Raw genomic sequence first — 21,101 nt, 5'->3', positions numbered from 1 at the left:
TGAGAGAGAGGTGAAAGAGAAGAGCTGCCTATAGAGGAACACTGATTTTTAGATGGTGTTTTCTTTCAGAGCAATACTCAATTAGAAGAGATTGAAACATCTCCCATTAGGCTTCTGGAAAAGAAACCTCCCCCAGGTTTTGACAGCAACAGGGGCAGGTGAGGGCCATTCGTCCCTCCGCTGCATGTGGTCCCCGTGCGAGGGGCAGCCCCCAACAGTTCCTGTTGGGGATCCAGCTGATCCTGATGGATCCAGCCCATCTCACACTACAGGGCTGGGAACAGACCCTCAAGAAAACGGCTCATCCCACAGGCTGGGGCTGGAATGAGCCATTTCTCAGGGTCCTGCACAGAAGAGATGGCCATGGTCTGTCTCTGGCCCCGTGCATAGAAGTCTCAATCCACATGCTAGACACGTGCCGCTGTCCCCACATTTCAACAGAGAAGATGGTGAGCATCAGGATAGAGGAAGATGAAAAGTCTGCCTGATTTTTGCATCATGCTCAGCTTCAAACAGGCATCATGCTCAGCTTCAAACAGAAAGACTTTTTACCTCTATGAGAAGACAGAATGAGTCTAGAAATAAGCACTGATTATTGACTCCATCTGCACCCATATTACTGGGTATTATTTTGAACTACAAACGTACCAAGGGCACCTTGTGCTTGCACAGAAGCAGCACCACCACGGAGTGATTCAAAGCACTCCAGCATGGAGTGATTCAAAAGGAAAAAGTTTGATTTAGCCTCCAAGTTGCACTCACCGCTTAAATAGCCTCTCTGTTAGGATACAATTTTTTTTTTTTCTTTTTTAAATGCAAATGGTAAAAGAATGCATAAAATGCACAAGACTTAAGAATTAGCCAGCAGGACTTTTTCCCAGCAAACACATTACCGAAGCCTGGCAGATCCAGAAAGCAGGAAACTTGCTCTGAGCAGGGGTAAAGCAACAGGCTTTTATAACCAGGGAGTGAGGACAGTGGTGGAAGAGCAGCAATACCACCAAGTTATTTCAGTCAGCTACGTAACGTCTGCAGCATAAAAGTTCATACCAGTACTGAAAACACAGTTGCTTACTTTCTTTACTGGCACAAAGGTTTCTGTGGATCAGATAAGAGGTGCTGAAGTGCAATTAAACTGGCAGTTTAATTCTGCTACTGTGCAGCACCTGCTTTATGAACAGGCAGCATCTACACCTGGAACTGTCAATTCGAAACCTTTCATTTACTTCAGAACTCAGAGCATAAAATTTTATAAAGAAGGGGAAAAAAAAAAAAGAGTGTAAAAATGCCACATGTCAATACCTCACATTACAAACACGTATCTGAAAAATTATAATAAGAATGCTGCAATCACAATGCTGATTTTACACAGAAGTTGAATTACTCCAGAAATGAAACAGAAAGACACCCTTTTTTGATCATTTCTCTGGCTCTTCTAGTTGCATTAGACATGCAAACTACACGTATTTGCTTTTTCAGGCGAACACATGGGAGACAATGAAGCAGTCTCATCCCTGGCAGGTGCTGGGTGCCTACTTAACACGTTTTACTAAACTTTCCAAGTCAGCCTTTCAGCTGAGCCAGAGAAGAAAACATGGTATCAAGTCCAGCTTCACAAACTTTGGCTGATAGAGTCATAGAATGGCTTGGATTGGAAGGGACCTTAAAGATCATGGAGTTCCAACCCCCCTGCCATGGGCAGGGACACCTCCCACTAGAGCAGGTTGCTCAAAGCCCCATGCAGCCTGGTCTTGAACACCTTCAGGGATGGGGCATCCCCAGCTTCTCTGGGCAACCTGTTCCAGTATCTCCCCACCCTCACAGGAAAGACCATCTTCCTAATATCTAGTCTAAATCTCCCCTCTTTCAGTTTAAAACTATTACACCTCATCCTATCCCTCCTCTCTGTGATAAAAAGCCCCTCCCCATCTCTCCTGTAGGCCCCTTCAGGTACTGGAAGGCTGCTATAAGGTCCCTCTGGAGCCTTCTCTTCTCCAGGCTGAACAACCCCAACTCTTTCAGCCTTCTTCACAGGAGAGGTGCTCCAACCCCCCAGTGATGCCACCTCTCCAGGTGCTCTGTGACACCAGAACCTCAGTGCTCACTGTTCACCTCTCCTCTCAGCCAAGGCAGGGACAATACAGAGCACCAACAACCACCTGCTCGGGTGGAAAGCCCTGGAAGAAGTTCCTCAAGTTCTTGCCATGTCTCTGGTACAGAAACTTATGGCATGCAGAGCGAGATGTGCTTTCATGACACCATGAGAAAGGGCTGTTTAGCTGCAGTGTTGGTTAAAGGTTTAAAGACTTTAGAGCAGGATGAGAGAGAGAGGGGTCGAGGCTGAGTTTGTGGCCTGGGTAGGAGCTGGAGTCAGGGAAGTGGGGGAGGGGGAGGAAGATCCCAGATTCCCAAAGCACCTCAGACCCCAGCTGAAAGACAGATAAGACAGCCATCGAAAGGAAAATGATACAAGCACATCAGCAATTTCTGCTCTAGACCGTATGTTTTCAGTGCTCGACAAGTAATAAAAAAAGAGCTGTTTTTAGAAACCCTTCCCAGGTGGCTGGTTACCGTGGCTGTGCACGGAGCGGCTCCACACATGGCTACGAGAAAGCCTTGCACTTTCAGCATATATGTTCTTAAAGGGGATGCTCTCCCCTGTCTTGGTCTCCAAAGGCTTTTCCAAGGCTCTCCAGTCATCATGTACCAGCGTGTTAAGGGACATCGAACTAATCCTGCATGTTTATACTTCCAAAATGGGCTCACAGAATTATTTAATTCTGGTTACGAGCACTTGACACAACGGACTGGTTTTCTCAACACAACTGCAGCTCTATTCAGTGCTCAGGCAATCCCGAGACGTTCCTGCAGCTCAGCCACCCCTGGGCAAGCTGGTTGTCACCTCTGGTTATCTCACCAGACATAAGTGTATATGTATATTCTGGATATATACTGGATATACATATATCTTCTTTTGGATACTGGTGATGAAAAGATATATGGTGCTCTCAGCTGCGCAAGTACCACGTAGCATCCCTGACACTAGCCACCACTTGAAATCATTGGCATTTATCTGCTCACCCATTGCTTAGGTTTCTCACTGCTGACTGCTGGGATGATCCAGTTCTAAAAGGCTGCACTGCTGTGTTGTACATCTTAAATTATGCATACGATGCCCCGCCATAGGAGAAGAGCAATCAAAGTGATTTATTTCTGGGTGAACAGAAAGTGTCCCCTTTATCTCAAAGCAGTAATTACTGTGGGCCACATTCCAATGCTAGCCTTAGTCACGGCAGAAGTTACTAGAACGGAGATTATTTGCGGAGTAAGGTATTTCTCAGCAGGTATCAGGATGTTGGTTTTCAGCCCTGAAGCATCTACATCAAATACCACATCTTTAATTATTTCAATTTATCTTTAATCAAAAGATGTGTAACTGCAGCGCCTGCCTTTCTCTTTGCTGATAGCTGCTCCCATAGATACACAGAAAAGCAATTAATTAGTGCAAATTTTAGAACAGAAATAGCTATGCAGATATCTGTGAAGATGCTAAAAATGTCAGGAGAAAAGCAAGATAAATGTCAATGTTATTAAAAATAAATGTCTACTTAATGCAACATTTACCTAAATGTTTGCCAGAAAAACAGTAAATACAGAATTTACATCCTGATGTAGCACAATCACATACAGAGACTCAAAGGGTAAACTCCACCCCTGCCCTGAAAGGCAGCCCGAGATGAAAATCTCATTCCGAGCCTTGATATCATCTGTGCTAGCCCTCTGCACAAAAGTGGATTTTATCCAACATACAGTGACTTTGTAAACAACCCACTTCCTTTTACCAAGACCGAGTTCAGTTTTCTAATGTTTCCTTCCACATCCACAGCGGTGCCTTATCAAAACCCACACCTTGGCAGAGTGTTGGAATTTATACTCCCTTTTCCATCCACTGGGGCCTCTCAGTCGTGGCTCTGCAGGACCAAAGCCTCGGGCCCCAGCAAGACCTGCTGCCTTCACCTCTAAATATAAGCCCATGTACCAGGCAAATAATAAATGAGCTTTTCTTATGTTCTCCCAGTTTATCAAATAATGCAGATGGCTCTTCCAGTGAGCTGACTTATTCATCACCTCAGCGGTCGCCAGTCTGCGTGCACATCTGCAAACGTTATCAGTAATGATTTTATGTTTTCTAGCAAGCTACTGATGCAAGTGTTAAATAGCAAAAGGCCAGCAAATGATCCCCAAGGAACCCCACTATACGCACACCAGCTCGGAGATGATTCCCTCCATCCATCTCCATTTGGAGATCTGTCAGTGTCAAAACCATTTTCTGTTGGACATTGTTCATTTTGTCTCTGGATCAAGACGTGAAGGAGGCCCACTCAGAAGATTACTGCATCTTTTATCAGGCAAGCTTGTAATCTTGGCAAAGAAAAATACATCAGGCTGATTTGACAAGATCTGTTTTCCTTAGGTTCAGGTAGATAGACACTAACAAAGTGGTCCTCCCTTAATTTGTTATTAAAGGAGTCCTATTTCAGTTGTTCCATTATTTTGCGTTGGATCAGTGTCAAGCTGACAGACCTACACTTATCACCAGCACTTTATTTTCAGAGCATGTTAGCAATATGCTTTTTTCCACTCACTGACTAAAAAGCAACATAGAGAGGTCAACAGAGCTCCACTCTCAAGGTGTTTAAGAATTCTTGGATATGAATTTCTTGGATTTAATGATTCTAAAATGTTCAGAGCCAGCAGCTGTCCTGCATAACCTTCTCTAGCTGCTGTCTCAATGGAAAATATTTCAATTTCATCTTTTGTGATAGAGCTGCATCCTCTGTTCGCTAGGCCATGAAAACTCTGTGCATTAGCATTGCCTTGAACACCAATCTCAATAAAACCAACAAAACTGAGCCAGTCTCCAGACTGAACATTCAAAGCTTCCATCTGAGAAGCTCCTGGATGCTGGTTTCAGCTCTGCACAAGCTCATCCTCTCAGCTGTGTGAGAATAACTTCTTTTCTAGAACACCTTTAAACATTTCTGGCTGAGCTGTAACAATTTCTTTGATGCTTGTGTGGTGGACTAGGAAGGAGTGTAGAGAGCTTCACGCCAAACAGAGTTAAACCTCTTCTAAATTAGAATAAAATAAAAGCTTTGTTCTACTTAATATGGGTTATGAGCAAGACCTTGGATCACTTCCTAATTTGACCAGACTGATTTATTCCCCCCAAAAAGCCGTGCTGGAAGCAACCACCCTAACACCAGGGTAACGCTCAACTTCATACGCATCACGAGAACAGTGACAGAAACCATCAAATGTCCTCACATGCACCGGCAGCTCCTAAACCTGCAGGGGTTGGGCTGTCTGACAGGGAGAAAGCTGGGACCTTGACACTGTTCAGACTAATAAGCACATGCTTGACTAAGATTTGAGCAGCAGTTGCAATTGCCATCTGCATTATTTGCCTCTGCCGTGCACAAACAGTGGCAGGCCCACAGTTCTGGAATATTAACGGAGAAAATTCAAGATGTTAATACGTGCGTCCTCCTCGCAGGCTGGGGTTCAGGGTACACAACTCAAATTATGCTGCTTTTTTCCAACATTCCCCCCACGCCACTGCTGGATCTATGTAGTGCTGCAGCTTGATCTTCTGTGAAGTTTTGAGCTAGCTGTAAAAACTCAGCTTCCTCATGGAGGGCAGAAGAAGATGTTTGCAGACCACAAGGATTGCATTTGCATAGCCTAGATATCATCAGCTAATATAGAAACTTAATGCCTCATCTTAGTATCCTAGTAATATCTAACCCATCCTAATTTCCTGTTCTTTCTTTCAGGAGAAGTCACGTCAGAACAGCTGTGGCAGCAAATACACCCTTCAACAGCAAGCAGGAGATGTTACACGGAGGGCTCCTGCCTTCACACCACAGGATGCCCCCATTAGATGCCCGTTAGCAATCCTTCCCTTTACATTTCTTCAGCTCACCCCAGCTGCTCGATGCACGAGAACAGCCATGGTCTATAGCCAGGCAGACTGGAGTGAACAGCGTGGTTCTGCTTGAGGCGAAGTTTGCATCGTCAGAGATGCAGCTCTTCATCCCTCTCAGAGAAAAACCACCCCCTTCCCAGTAACATTTTAAAAAAATCCATTGCAGAATTTACTGGAACTGCTTCCAGTGACAGAAACCACGCTGTCGGTATGAAAGACGAAACTGCAACGCGACAAGGAATGAATGCCCACTTCCATGCAAAAACGCAGTCCTAGAAAGCTACAAAAACCATTTGGAAACAATGGCTCTTTCACTTGGCCGTAATACTGCCCTCCTGTTCAACCCCATTCACCAAATAAGACAACCCCGTTATCATTAAAGATGATCTCATCCAAAAGCAGTTCCTGGGCAGTCTTCTTGCTTAGGAGGCTGTAGCCGCCAGCCCCACTGCAGCCTGACGGGCAGCGGTGTTTGCTCAGCACATTCTGGTGGTTTCGGAGACAAAGCCAGCATTCCCAAGGCTCGAGATAATCAAGCAGATGAAGTCATGCACTCCGGATGCTCCAGAAAGAGAAATGGATTTTGGGGGTGGGGTGGGGGGTGGTACAGGGGAACCCTGTACAGAAAAGGAGAGGGAAATAATGTTCCTCTTTTAATGAATCTCTACAGGAACGACATACTGGCATTACCAATAAAAGAGTATTTGAAGGGATGAACCATCCAAGCCCAGAAGTCACACTCACAACCCATCTAAGCACAGGCATCTATGATGGAGCATCTAGGTCTACACGCTCTCACCAAGCACAAAGATCTTCGCTGGCTACAGAGGGAGGCTAAAGCCAGTGGCTTCTTATTTTAGAGATCTCAATTAACCCTCACCTCATTACTATCCCCTAATAGCAGAGGAAGGTACTGGTAATACCAGTCGACAACACGTAGAAATAAAAGGTGAATAATCACATGCTTACAACAAACCCTTCCATTTTGGAGCCTGCTCAGGGAGTGGGCAAGGGCAGAGGAGGAACGCAGAGCAGCTCTCGGTAGCAATTCTTCAAAAGCAGCTCAAGGTTGGGAAGCAGGCAAGGATTAGATATTGATAACCACAAACATTTTTGAAAGCAACTGGGGTTTTAAGAGCCCTTGGGTTTCAGAGTTCAACTCCAACTGCTTAAGGGAAATAGATTTTCAGTCCTTTCCAGAAAATCCTATACTAGTTGCTTAAAAACTGAAATCATTGTATTGACCTACCCCTGAACTTCTGTGCCTTCTTTTTGTATTCATCTCTGCCTGCAAACCCTCCAGGGAGGGATCTGGCCTCACACTGCTGCATATTTCTGGGGCTTACATTGCAATTATTATAATGGACAGCCTTCTTTTCAGATGGGGGGAGAGCTTGGTGAAAGTCCTTTCCATTCGCATGTGTTTTCAATCATTTTTTCCTCCTTCTTACACACACACACACACCTCTCTTTCCAATTCGAAAATATATCATCTCCCTGCAGACAGCACAGCTGGATGGGTACAGCTCATTACTTTCTTAGAAGCTTCTTCCAAATTCCTTAGTTTTATTTTAACTCTTGCTTTGTGCTTTCTTCCACCTGGGTACGGATTACGGGCACGGTCTCTGCTGCAGGATGGAAGTGTACTATATTCCAGTTATCCACTGCATATTAGATACAGTCACCCCTGGAAAAAACTCCAGAGGGAGTGTTTTGGGCAGGAAAGCCCATGCCAGGTGCCACGCCAGAATTTCTCTCCGTACGAGGCAGGCAGCTGTGGTCAGGCTCAATTCACTCCCATCGCTACTGAAATGGCAGCATGAAACTTTTAACAGTGAAAATAGTTTACGCTCAGGCATTCCAGCTGTAGGAAAAACATAGTGAGCATCTCTGCTGTCAAACATCCCGCCGTCTCTCCCAGCATTGATTTCACTTCATGCTGAGTCTAGTGGCAAAATCCCAGCTCTGATGAAGTTCGTGGGAGTCTCACCACTGGATTCGAGAGGGTTGGGATTTGACACTGACTCTTGACTCATAAATTTCCTTCTGCTCACCTCTGAGCTTTAAGACTGTGCCCGTTACACCCAGCACGGAGGATCTGGGGCTGATCCAAAATCCTTTTAAGTTAATGGAAAGGCTCCCACTGACTTCAATGAGGACTGAGATAGATGGTCAGTAGATGAGAGCATTTCATTTGAGAGGAAGATGCTGTTCTACAGCCACTTACATCATCCTTGTAACCCTTCATGTCCTTTTGTTGGTGCCTCTCTTACCCTCCATGTTGATCTCATTTGTTGCCAGTAATGATTGTGCAAGAGCAGGGGAAAGGAGCCTCCCATCCCAATCATTCAGGTTTTCACTCTTCCCTCCTTCTACCATTTTATGTGAGCAGTAACTGTCGATATTTAGACCTCCTCAACAGAAGCATTCAGGAGAGAAAACTATAAAGACATAAACATGCACTAGAAAAAATAATCTGCGTAACCGTAGTCCTGAATACTCAGCTATGCCTGCAGCTATGCCTGCAGCTCACAGCAGCCTCTCTGCATTAAGGTAATGTCTTTTGTTGGGAGGAGACATTAGTAACCAAAGGGCTGTGACAGCAGAGCTGTGTTGGCAAAAGTATTACCTTTGTACTGATGCCAGTCAATAGATCTGAGTTAATATCTTCCCTTCCGGTGTGTATCGGTGGAGATTCATTCCTCCCCCTGATCTTTCCTGTCACCCCCCTGTCCTTCTTGCTCTATCAAAAACTCACACTTGGGTACCTTGGCTTTCTCTTGTTCTACCCCATGCTCAGTTTTTCTTCAAATACCATTCTACAGGGCACCTCCTTGAAAAGGGCTTATCTACATCTCTTACTACCGCCCGTTTGTTTTAAACCCCAGACCTACAACTGGGAGGCAGTTTCTTTTATCCTGGATGAAGCAAGACATAAGAGGTTGTGCTGACAGTCCAGGTAAACCAGGTCTGATCCAAGTCTCTGAGACTGTAGGACTCTGGCTGTCAGTGAGATGACACTGAAGCCCATATGAACGTTGTGCAAACCTGCACTGTGTTTCCCCCAACCATTAGCACAAAGTAGGGATTTTCTTAGTGTTTCACACCTTCATTTTTAGTGCTTTCTTTAAGCCCCATCCTCAGTATTGTGGCGTGCTTGAAAACTGAGCAGAAAGTCACAGGGCCACATGCAGGGCTCAAATGACAGTCACAGTCACCTGAAGCATGAGCCAAGGGCTTTAAATTCTGTGCCACTAGAGGTAAACACATTTCAGTCCTGGCCTTCCCACCCTTAAACCATTCTCATTTTTTATTTTTTTTTTTGATCCCAAGTATATTCTCAGAGGAATGTATTCAAATGGAAATGAATAATCACCAGCTTAACAAAAGTCATTAATCCCCTGTAAGCACGCTTCTGCATGAATCTATTAATTCTCATTTCCAAGTTTTCAGAAATAAAGTAAGTGTTTGATATAGTACGTGTTACCTATTCTCTTTAATTAAACAACCTCCCACTGCTGAAGTGGGTGAAATATTTCATCAGTCAACAGCATGTACAGAAGAAAGTTTCTGGGCTTGCCTGACACACAATAAAACACCGAACATTGGCTGAAGTTTCTTGGCTCACATTAAATCCCATTTGTGGCAGAAGCTGCGAGGGAATTCATTCCCTGGCATCTTTATGACATGAACCTTAAGGGAGGAATTGCATAATTCAGATTTATATTGAATATCCTCTGCACCCTTCTTCGCAGACTAAAGCGCGGTTCAGATCAACAGCAAAAATAAACGATTAATAACATTGCTAATCACCTGAATGACAGCGAATTGGCGACCTACACAAAACAGTTTTGCAGCACCAATGCAATTTCAAGTGAATGAACGTCCATTCACTAATGCAGTTGGCCACTTGGCAACTCTGGCAAGGCATCTGAGTCGCAAAGGGATACACTGTCTAAGCACTGCTGGAAAAGGAAGGGACTAGCTGTGTTTATACTCCTCAGTGCTGCAAAGCCTGTGGAAGAACCGGGAGCTCTAACGAGCCGGTGGCAGAAAATACACAATACCATTTATTTTTCTAATTCTTTTTTTTAATTCCCTCTACTTTAGGGGGGAAGGGTGGGGGTCTACAAAGAGTGTATACAGTGTACACAAGTAATCTTGTGATATTTTGTGATTTGTTATCATTCTTACAGGTAGAAAATGGAAGCATACCACTCTGCAAGAAGGTGGACTTTCACACACCCGAGACAAGCAGAAGTCTGTAGAGGCTTTTTAATGGTGTCTCATGCGCAGGCCCCAAGGTTGTACTTTTAGTTCTATGTGTGATCGAGAAGTCTCACAGATACAAAAGGCAGCCACAACAGTGAAAGCATCGGGGCAGCATAGACATTGGGGGTCTTTGACATGGGTGCCTCACACACATGTGGGATCATAACCCTGCCTGCACAGAGGAGCTTCAGACTCGAGGAGGGGCGAGTAGGAGAGCTGGGCATGGAGCGAGTGGACTCACCCAAAAGAGGTCAGGCACATCAGGAATTCATGTTTTGGGCCCCAGAAGTGAAAACTGGCGATTGCTTTGAGACTTTTAAGCTTTTAGGTCACTTTGAACAAGCTTCCCTTAAGTGTGTGCAATGCAAGCTGTTCCTGGAAGTCCCAGAGGCCTGACACCATCCCCTTGATGGAATGAGGTTACAAGGAAAACTTGGGTCATCCAAGAAACATCATCTAATAACAAAGTCATCTCTGGCAGTCCCAGTGGACCGCAGAGTAGGAGGCTGTGAATCACTGAAGACGTGGGAAAATGGCAGCAACAGAAAGGAAAAAAAAAAGCCAGCTTGCAGCAGATAAACAGGTGTAACCTTGCTAAATCCTTCTGCAAGCAGTTGTCAGAACCTGATCCTTGCCTGGAAGCTCACTGCTCTTTTCTTTAAGTAGCCAAGCTCTGATACATCTTATAATATATACATCTTATAATGAATTCCAGAGTAATTACTTCAATATCAAGCTTGTGAATCCAGCCAGCAGGGAAGAAAGGAACATCACTAAGCAGCAAGGACTGAGAAGCTGGAACAAAGAGAACCCAAGAGGTACTAACTGTCAAACTTTAGCTAAGGTTCATGTTGTACCACTATACCATTACAAAGATAAACATCAAAACCCATGAGACGAACACATTGAAAACCATTCATAATCTAGCCTTTGAGCTCATTCACATACTGATAAATTTTTCACTACAATGATGCAACAAGTGACTACCTTGAAAACAAGACCCAAAATTGGGAATATGCTGGGGCACTGTCTGCTCTGCAATTCCAGAAGACTGAGGGGAAAGTATGTTTTTACACCCAGAGTTTATTTTTTAATGTTGGTTTATTACAGATGAGCAAAGTGTGCAAAATCCCTATGGGATGGGAACATAAGGTCCCAGAGCACAGACACAGTAATACTCTAGCATTCCTTGGAGAGCTGGAACATTATTCAAAAGGTGAAATAAAACAAGAAAGCGATAGCATCCTTTTCTTCTCCAACCTGCGGTTTCTAAAAAGAATAATATCATTTAAATTCTAAATAGTAAGAGGGTTTTGTCCATTAAAAATATATCTATCGCTTAAACCACTTTCCTCTAGCTAGGATAAAATAACATTAGGAAAGGGAGCTCTGGAGTTGGAGGGCTGAATTTTAATAACCAGAAAATCTGGGAAAAGCCACAGCAATTCTATAGCAGAAAACCTAGGAAGTCAGGTTCAGTTAAGAAACGGTGCAATAGCTGATACCAAAGTAAGCATGAAATCCTCTTTCATATGACATTTTCTTTGCAGATTTGGCACCATCTCCACTTTTTATCCTTTTTGCAAGATTGGTAAAGTAAATACACTTCGCCTATGATAGTTTAGAAAACACAGATGTATAATTCAGCCAGCTGCTCTGGAACAGAAGTTAACATTTCTGATCCCCTCTATTCTCTAAAATTAGCCCTCTTAAAATCATAAGAGTAAGTGCCTTAATACTTTCTGATATCAAACCAAAGTCAGTAAGAAATGAATTGTATTAGAGTTTGATCCAAAGCCAAGTTTAGTCACTTTGATCTTTCCATTAAATTTCAGCCTGCCTTGGTATAAGCCCTTAGAAAATATGCAAAGTAAATGTTGATGCTCTTTGTGGTTATTGCGTAACCTTATGAGACTCTTTGCAAATAATTTTCCTTTTCTGTGTCTCAGTTCATGGCCAGTGCCCATTAAAAACTGAAGCATTATCAAAGTAACAATCAAGGTGCCAGGTAAAGAATGTGAATCTGCATGCAGTATCTAGTTATGGAAAGCACCCCTGTACATGAAGGATCAGCTAGTAGTCTGCAAAAACATGTAAAAAATTAAGTAAGCACTATCATATTCTAACACCTAACAGAAAAATGTTAAAAAATATATTTATGCAGAGGTACCTGTGTGCTTACTGGTATAGGCAGCATCACTGAGGGTCAGCGATTTTGTGTCTGTGCTTGTATAATTACACAAGAGTCCTGCTGAAGTATGTTAACTAGTCTGTATATTCAACATATGTGGGGAATATAAATTGTAGACATTTACCAGAAGACAGTACCAAGACTGGCCAGTTTCCCGAGTTCTAGGGCAAGGAATTAGGAGGGGAGGAAGCACTGTCAAATCTCCCTGTGGGCTGGAAAGGCCAAGGCTTACAGGAAAGGTTAACAGCATTCAGAGAAAGAAGTATCTTCACTAACTCTTCCTATTTTTGCAGTACATGGCTATCTGTCCTCTTAGATGAGCATGAAAATCTCTAGCTGTCTAGATCACAATGTATCATAGTTTAATCTCAAAAGACTGTTTTTCCTAATTTCTGCTGACACAGATCCAAGCTTTTGCGAAAATATCTCTGCTCTTTTTCAGGCCAGTGTATGATGGATGTGGTTTTCATCACGAGGAAGCACAGCAGCCCAAAGCCCAGGGAAGGATTAGTTCAGAGCACCATGCTGAAAATTTATAATCCTCTTTTACCCACCCTGCCTGGGAGGAGAGAAGTTGTGTCCAGAAGTCAGAAGGCCCCACAAGAATTTATGGGAAACTAGCAAAGAGACTGGGTCGGCCAACACCACTAACAAAAAAGGCGTATTTTAGTTCAGATTCACTGCTTTTGCAACAATTATGTTCTGCTGCTTTAAAAACAGAAGCACCACAGTGAATTCCAGTGCTTTTCAGGCCTTGCATCACCCTAACACGTGTCTACTGCTACAAAACTTTTGGTTATGGGAGGGCCAGCACAGCCATTAAGACCTCTGCAGTGAAAAGAGCCAATTAAGGACTGACACCCACTATATTTTACCTCTCTACATCAAGTGTTACACACCATCAGCTCCCGATCTAACTCATATCCATGTGGATGTAGAAGGATATAGGCTCAGTATAGACCCTCACACTGCTCTTCCACTGGTGATGGGGCAATTCTTTATTTTCTGGATGCTGATGGCAGGCAACACGTTCATGTGGTTATGGCAGTGGACAACCAGGCTCCCTGGCTGACATGTATGACTACACACATGCAGCCATTTTTCACATTCAGTGGGAAAAGCTGGTGTGAGGAGAATCAGGCTCAATGTTTGGTTTTTTTTTTCCAAGTATCAGACAAAGCTGGAATAAATTTGAACAAGCATCAGGGCTGCAAAACAGATTGCAGAAGCCAAAGGGATATGTGCCCCCAAGCAATCAGCGGGGTGGGGAAGGTGGAAGAGTAGAGGACTTTTAATGCAATCACGGGCACAACTAAAATTGTTCAAACATTGGCTCTCCCTTCAGAGAGCACTGAGCTCATCAAGGATTAGTCACCCAAGTGCGGTCTAGGGCAAGTCTGCACTCATGTTCAAATGTAATCAAACCTTTCCCCAGCGATCACCCTGCCACGGAAAGGTGTGCACTGATTCTGAAAGGGTGACTTACTTCTGGAACAAATCAAATCTGAAAAAAATCTTCTAAATGGAGGGAAAATAAATATGTGCACACACACACACATCTATCTGGGACAAAGGGGATTTCTTAGATGTCTTAATTTCCTGCCACAGGAGCAGAGGCTGACTGCTTATTCAAGCCCACTGTTGTTTGTACCCGCTCTCTGCAGCTGGAGAGAAAAAGCAAGAACTGCTTCAGAATGAAACTGAAGTTCCTCTGGCCTGGGCCTGCCAAGTCCAGTGCCTTAGCAAACGCCTTGTGCAATCATTTTGAATTTCCCTCCTGCTCACTGGTGCTGACATATGTGTAATTGCATTCGTGTGGGTGAGCACGCTCCTAATAGCGTTATCTGTCACCAGTCCCTTTATGATGCTTCATTTCCATGGCTCTTCAGTGTATGCTCTTTGTCTGCTCTCCATCATCATTGTACAGTACACAGCAATTATTTTGGCTGCTCTCTTCAGTTTGAGCTTTTCCTTCCTTTTGTACGTGGGCTGGAGGGGATTTTTTTTTTCTTTTTTAATTAAAGGGCATTGTTTACAGTATCCGGTTTTAAAATGAAGATTTATAGCAGACCCTATAATTTTAACAGTCCCAATGAACAGTAAGAACTGTCATTTACAGCTACAACACAGTGTTAGAGTTATATGCCAGCATAACATCTCCACTATGTCAGCCGAACTATGCATTGATGCACTTCAAGCAAATCAGACCTCAAAAAAACCGCTGCTGCTGCTGAAATGCAACTTTCCTGGAGGAATCCTTGGTATTTTCTCTCTTCATTACTGGAAAATACCATCCAGCAGGTCAGGGAGAAGAAATTTCAGCAAGCAGGAAAGGAGGGCTGGAAAACCACCCCCAGATACCAATATAATGCAAGAATTTCACTGCCCCTGTTTTGATGAGCATGCTGTGTGACATTTGGGGTAAGTATGCAGAAATACTGAACATGTAATTCTCAGTTACAGCTGCTTACCTGGTTTGAGCACCAAGCCTTCAACAGTGAGAACATACACACTGAGGCCCTAAAGTCAAGCTCCTGATCCAGGCTGGGATTTCGTCATCCAACGAAGCACCTCTGCCAGTGATGAGAACAGGTTTGCTCAAGCAATGGAGTCACTTGATGGCCTGTTCCTTGCTGTGTCACACAGCTCCACCCGGGGAAGTGGGACTGCAACCTGTATGTATAAACATTTTTTCCTGTTCATAAGACAGGCTCTAAATATTAAAGGTTGAAAACGGAGGGAGAATAGAGAGACTTGAAGAAAGGAAGAAGGAACTGAAAAACCTGAGCAGCTTTAGGGCACAAAACAGAGGAGGAAAGGAGAACAGGCGGAGTAGGACACCAAGTTCTACAAATGGGGCAGGAAGGCAGGGCAGGAGAACAAAGCACAGGACAAGCAGGATTCCTGGAAACTGGATCACTTCGAATGGAAGTGATGCCAGGCCACACGCAACTGCACTAGAAAACACACAAGAGAAATTCATTCAGCTGAGTTGTCATAAAAGTAAAATCTTTGGAGTTAACAGAAAAATAACAAAAATTGAAGCTAGGTGTTGGTGTAGTACTGTATTCTCAAAGGTTCAGAACTATGTTTAGTATGTACAGCTTGGTTTTGGATATATTTCTGAAGGTGGTTTGGTTTGCTTTTCAAAAATTCTATGAGTACTGCAGCATTAACACTCTGCTTATGTTGAAGAAAGCAGTATCCTCCTCCCATCCTGGCATTGCATTAGATCATGAGCTTCTCCGCTTTTACAGTTTTAAAATGATTCACAAGCATTTACAAAGTGATTTGATTTAAACCAGAACTGTAACCTGTTCCCTTTCATTGCTTCTTTTCTAAAGAACGGCCAGAGTTCATTCCATTAGCACGAAGATCTTCCAAGAACTAGAATAAAGTAGGAAAGCACCTCAGTTCTTATTTCCTCCACCACAGGATCGTGCAATTCATCAAGAAGGGTATTATTTCCCATTAAGCCAACATTGGATGGAAATGCCGTTGTTCCAAATGGTCCACAAAGTTTCTAAACACCAAGGAGGCTTTCTGGGAAGTAACAGGACTGCCACAGACAGACGCATGAAAAGGTGGAAGAAAAAAAAAAGGAAATATTAAAAAAAAAACCAACCTGATGTTAATTTATGGACACAAGTCTCAGAGTCCACCATTAAAAAACATGAGATATTGCTATCAAGGGTGCATGATTGGTAATCTAACACTCATCGCATGGAAAAGGACTGAGCTGAGACTGCTAATTTTTCAAACATGCTCAGACTTCTCCCTTTTGCAGAATCACAGAATCATAGAATGGTCCAGGCCAGAAGGGACCTCCAAAGGTCATCTAGTCTGACCTCCCCGCAGTCAGCAGGGACACCCCCAACTAGACCAGGTTGCCCAGGGCCTCGTCGAGCCTCTCCTTGAATATCTCCAGGGAAGGGGCCTCAACCACCTGGGCAAACTGTTCCAGCGTTCCACCACTCTCATAGTAAAGAACTTATTCCTAGTCTCCAATCTAAATCTGTTCCCCTCCAGCTTGAAGCCATTTCCCCTTGTCCTGTCACCGCAGGCCTTTGTAAACAGGTTCTCCCCAGCCTTCCTGTAGGCCCCCTTCAGGTACTGGAAGGCTGCTATTAGGTCTCCCCGGAGCCTCCTCTTCTTCAGGCTGAACAACCCCAGCTCCCTCAGCCTGTCCTTGTAGCAGAGGTGCTCCATCCCCCTGATCATCCTTGTGGCCCTCCTCTGGACCTGCTCCAACAGGTCCATGTCTCTCCTATATTGAAGGCTCCAGACCTGCACACAATACTCCAGGGGAGGTCTCACCAGAGCAAAGTGGCAGAATCACCTCTCTGGACCTGCTGGCAACGCATCTTTTGATGCAGCCCAGGATGCGATTGGCCTTTTGGGCTGCAGCTGCACACTGCCTGCTCATGTCCAGCTTCTCATCCATCAGCATCCCCAAGTCCCCTTCCTGAGGGCTGCTTTCTAATACCTCACCCCCTAGTCTGTATTGATACCAAGGATTGTTCCGGCCCAGGTGCAGAACCCTGCACTTGCTCTTGTTGAACCTCATGAGGTTCACCTGGGCCCACCTCTCCAGCCTGTCCAGATCCCTCGGAATGACATCCCGTCCCTCTGGCGTATCGACAACACCACACAGCTTGGTGTCATCTGCAAACTTGCTGATGGTGCTCTCAATCCCTCTATGTTGTTGATAAAAATGTTAAACACTACCGGTCCCAGTACAGACCCCTGAGGGACACCACTTGTCACTGCTCTCCATCTGGACTTCAAGCCATTGAGTATCACCCCCTCTGGATGTGACCATCAAACCAATTCCTTATCCACTGAACAGCCCACCCATCAAATCCGTATCCCTCCAATTTGGCAAACAGGACATTGTGAGGGACCGTGTCAAAGGCCTTACTGAAGTCCAGATAGATCACATCCATAGGTCACCCCTTATCTACTAGGTTAGTCAGGCAGGACCTGACCCTAGTAAAGCTATGCTGGCTGTCTTGAATCATCTCCATGTCCTCTGTTCCATGATCTTCCCAGGAATGGAGGTGAGGCTGACAGGTTGATAGTTCCCAGGGTCCTCCTCCTTTTTCTACCCTTTTTAAAAATGGGTGTGATGTTTCCTTTCTTCCAGACAGCAGGGACTTCACCTGACCGCCATGACTTTTCAAATATCATGGAAAGTGGCTTGGCAACTACATCAGCCCGTTCCTTCCGGACTCTGGGGGATATTTTATCAGGTCCCATGGACTTGTATATCTTCAGGTTCCTCAGTTGATCACGTACAAAAGAGGTTGCACCAAAGAGCATCAAAAGGCTGACAATGCAGATGTGCTATATACTGCATCAGAAATGCCAGCTAAAAAGAAATGACTTAATTTCTCTTAAACCACCCTGAATTTCATAGCAGAATGATTTCACAGGGACAAGCCAGAGAAGTGGCACATCAGATCAAAGTTACCTGTTAGTACAAGAAACAGCTCTGTGCCTTATTAACACGTAACATCAAACACTGATAATGTCAGCACCCACTGCTGAATTAGTAATGGCAAAGGACAAAAATAACTGGATTAGAGAGTTCTTGATGGCACCCATCCATTCCTGGTGAACGTTCATTCAACACTTCCTCTTTTCTTCACCTTGAAGTCTGTGCTTTGCCCAAGCCAGTTGCACAAGAGCTTTGACTACATTATGGAAATCACAGTTACCCTGTCTTTAGTGGAGGCAAGTTATGCCAGCACAAAGCTGGGCCAAGTAACATGGAATACCCCACTTATCGCTGGGATATAACCTGATAGGACTTTCATAGGAGAGCTAGCACAACCAGCAGTACCCTTCACTTTTCTTAGGGCCTCAGCACCCACTTTCCCTCCTGCAGTGCTAATTGCTGGAATTTACTTCTGAATAAAGAGACTGTACACCAAACAAGGGTTAAGTTTCACTTTTACAAATTAGCTATGCATATTCAGATGAAAATAAGCATCCTAATTCTCCAAAGAAGAAACCATCTGATACTTGCTTCATGATCCCAAGAGCCTGTTTCTCTCCGCCTGTCTGCTGGTGCCCTTACCCGCCATTCTTTATGGCTGTATTATCATCATCATCATCTATGGACTTAGTATTCCAAACATACCAGCCGCCCACAACTGAAGGGCTTCTTTGCATTACAAATTATAATTGCACTGAATGCACTACTGGTTCTGTGACATAAAAAGGAACCAAAAAAAAATAAAAAAATCATCAAGCTTATTTTAACTTGAGAGAGTTGAACCCAGCTGAAAAGCTAAGTCAGTAACCCACAGAACCCACTAATTAATTACCATATAGATGTATATATCCAATCTAATGGAGATCAAAATTAAAAAAAAAAAAAAAAAAAAGTAACCCATTATTCACCACCACAGTTTCAATTACAGCTGGGAGAATAATTCCAGTTAACGTATTCTCTGTGGCCTGGCTCACACCCAAGGAGATGCTTCTCAGGAAGAAGCTCAGAAGCAAAATTTGGCTTGAAAACCGGAGCAAGACACCTCTTTTGAAGTCTTCCCTCAAAAATCAAAACAAAAAATTCCACCACCACCAAAAGTCGTGTCAAAATCACAGTTCTCCCCTTTTGAAGATCACCACCATTTTCTAGAGTAGGACATTGAGATTAACGATTTTATCCCTCCATTCCTTCATTAAGCTGGACCAAGTCAGCATTTATTTGTTAACCTTTGTAATACTTCAGGCACTAGTGCCATATGATGTCAAGTTAAATTCTAAACTAAATTCACTTCAGAAAACAGAAAAGAACATTTCTTACCTGTTACTTTTTCCTCCTAACTGTGGACTCCCACTGCTGAAGATAGTCTGTCAAGTTAAAGAGTCGTCTTTTTTCTTTCCATTATTTTTTTAACCTCCCACTCCTTAAAACATTTAATATTGCCACATATGAAAGAAACAGCAATGAAAAGCTTGTCTAATATGTCAGTGGTGACAGGCCACTTCTGTTAGTCAGCTTCCAGATGAGCTTGGTAGGTATTTCAAACAACAGGGGAGACAATCTATTTTATAACAAGAAAAGAAACATCAAGAATATGCCAGAAAAGCTTGGCATTTTAAAATACAGAAGTACCATAGGGTTCCAAAGGCGTGCAAAGGACCAGAAAATATTATAGTTTTAAGTATATTATATACGGGTTATATTTCACGTTAAGTCAATTTAGGTCAAAAAACATTGCGTGTTGGATTTTCCAATAAACTCTAACTATATCCAACAGCTATAGATATGAATACTCACCTAAAATAGAAAAATAAGACATCAAGGTGTTGCTTTTGCAAGACACCAGCACAGGAACATACACATATCGGGCACTGTCATCGTATACTGAAGCTGGTGCACATTTGGATTGTAATTGCAGGATACTTCCTAGAATAGTATTGCACAACTGATTTGTTACTTAAAAGCCTGTTCCACCGAGGAGCAACCAGTGAATGATCAGCAGCATTTATCTACATCCTCCTTTTACCCCTAAACATTTCATTCACATGGTCCAGGTGATCCATAACACTATTTAAGACTGTGCATCCTGTACTCTTGATAGTTTACACTTTTCCGCTTCTTAAAAAAGGCACTGAATTATGGATGTAGTGAAGAGAAAGGAACAGAAAGATTCATGGTTCCTAGGGCGTTTTAAGAGCTAAGAGTTACTTTAGTAATGCACCTTTCACAGCTTATCAGTATAAATATGTTAACAAGTTCACATTTAAAAATGAGTCATCCCATCCCACTGGAGTTAGAAAACAGAACTCAACAGATTCTGATTCTGGAGATTGCACAGGTTTCATTTACCTCTACTCCACTAAATTAAACTAGTTTAAGACCAAGACGGAATGAAAATCCGTGCAGAATGAAAGTAGCTTTTGCCAAGTAAATTGCCAGACCTAATCCAAAAGAGGTGTGATGCCTTTTCTAGTTTTTGATTTATAATTTAGGCAAAATGTGACTTATTTTTATAAGTAAAATTGCAAAGTGGTATTTTAAAAATACTTCCACTTTGTGTTATAACAGAAATTATCGTTCCAAGTGTGGAAGATCTCTATTTCCCCTTAGTGAAACTACTAAAACAGGCAGCAAACTTTACAGTATAGGAAAGCTGTAATAGAGGTTGGAGGAACAGCTGTAAACTTTAAGGATTTCAGAGAAATTTACGAGACAAAAATATCTGAATAGAGAAAACTAAATAGAATCATTCAAGAGTGGGACTTTACAGTCCATTCATATAACCCATATTCACGTTAATTACCCAACTGCATGTCTTTATTGCCTCTTCTCTCCCCCGAAAGCAAAGACTAAGCAGACCCTTTGGCTTTTGCAATACAGTAGATCCACATGAATTTACCTGGCGTGTTCTTGGTTCAGCAGTTCTTTAAGATTTTGTCCCCCCCTACTACGTGACTACCCTCAACACTAGATCAGGTCAGCCGTGGCTACCTGGTGCCCAGCTGTGCAGTACTTTGCTGACAGTCAATCCAAGCCAGGGGAACGCTGCACAGCTGTATTAAGCGTTTCTGCTGTACTTCTCCACAGGCTGAGACTCGGCACCACGCCATGGGTTCGTGCTTCTTCCAATTTGGATCTGGCTAGCAGCTGCC

Source organism: Calidris pugnax, unplaced genomic scaffold (assembly GCF_001431845.1).
Source record: "Calidris pugnax isolate Ruff unplaced genomic scaffold, ASM143184v1 scaffold277, whole genome shotgun sequence".
Classification (NCBI taxonomy): Eukaryota; Metazoa; Chordata; class Aves; order Charadriiformes; family Scolopacidae; genus Calidris; species Calidris pugnax.
This window is presented reverse-complemented; position numbering follows the sequence as displayed.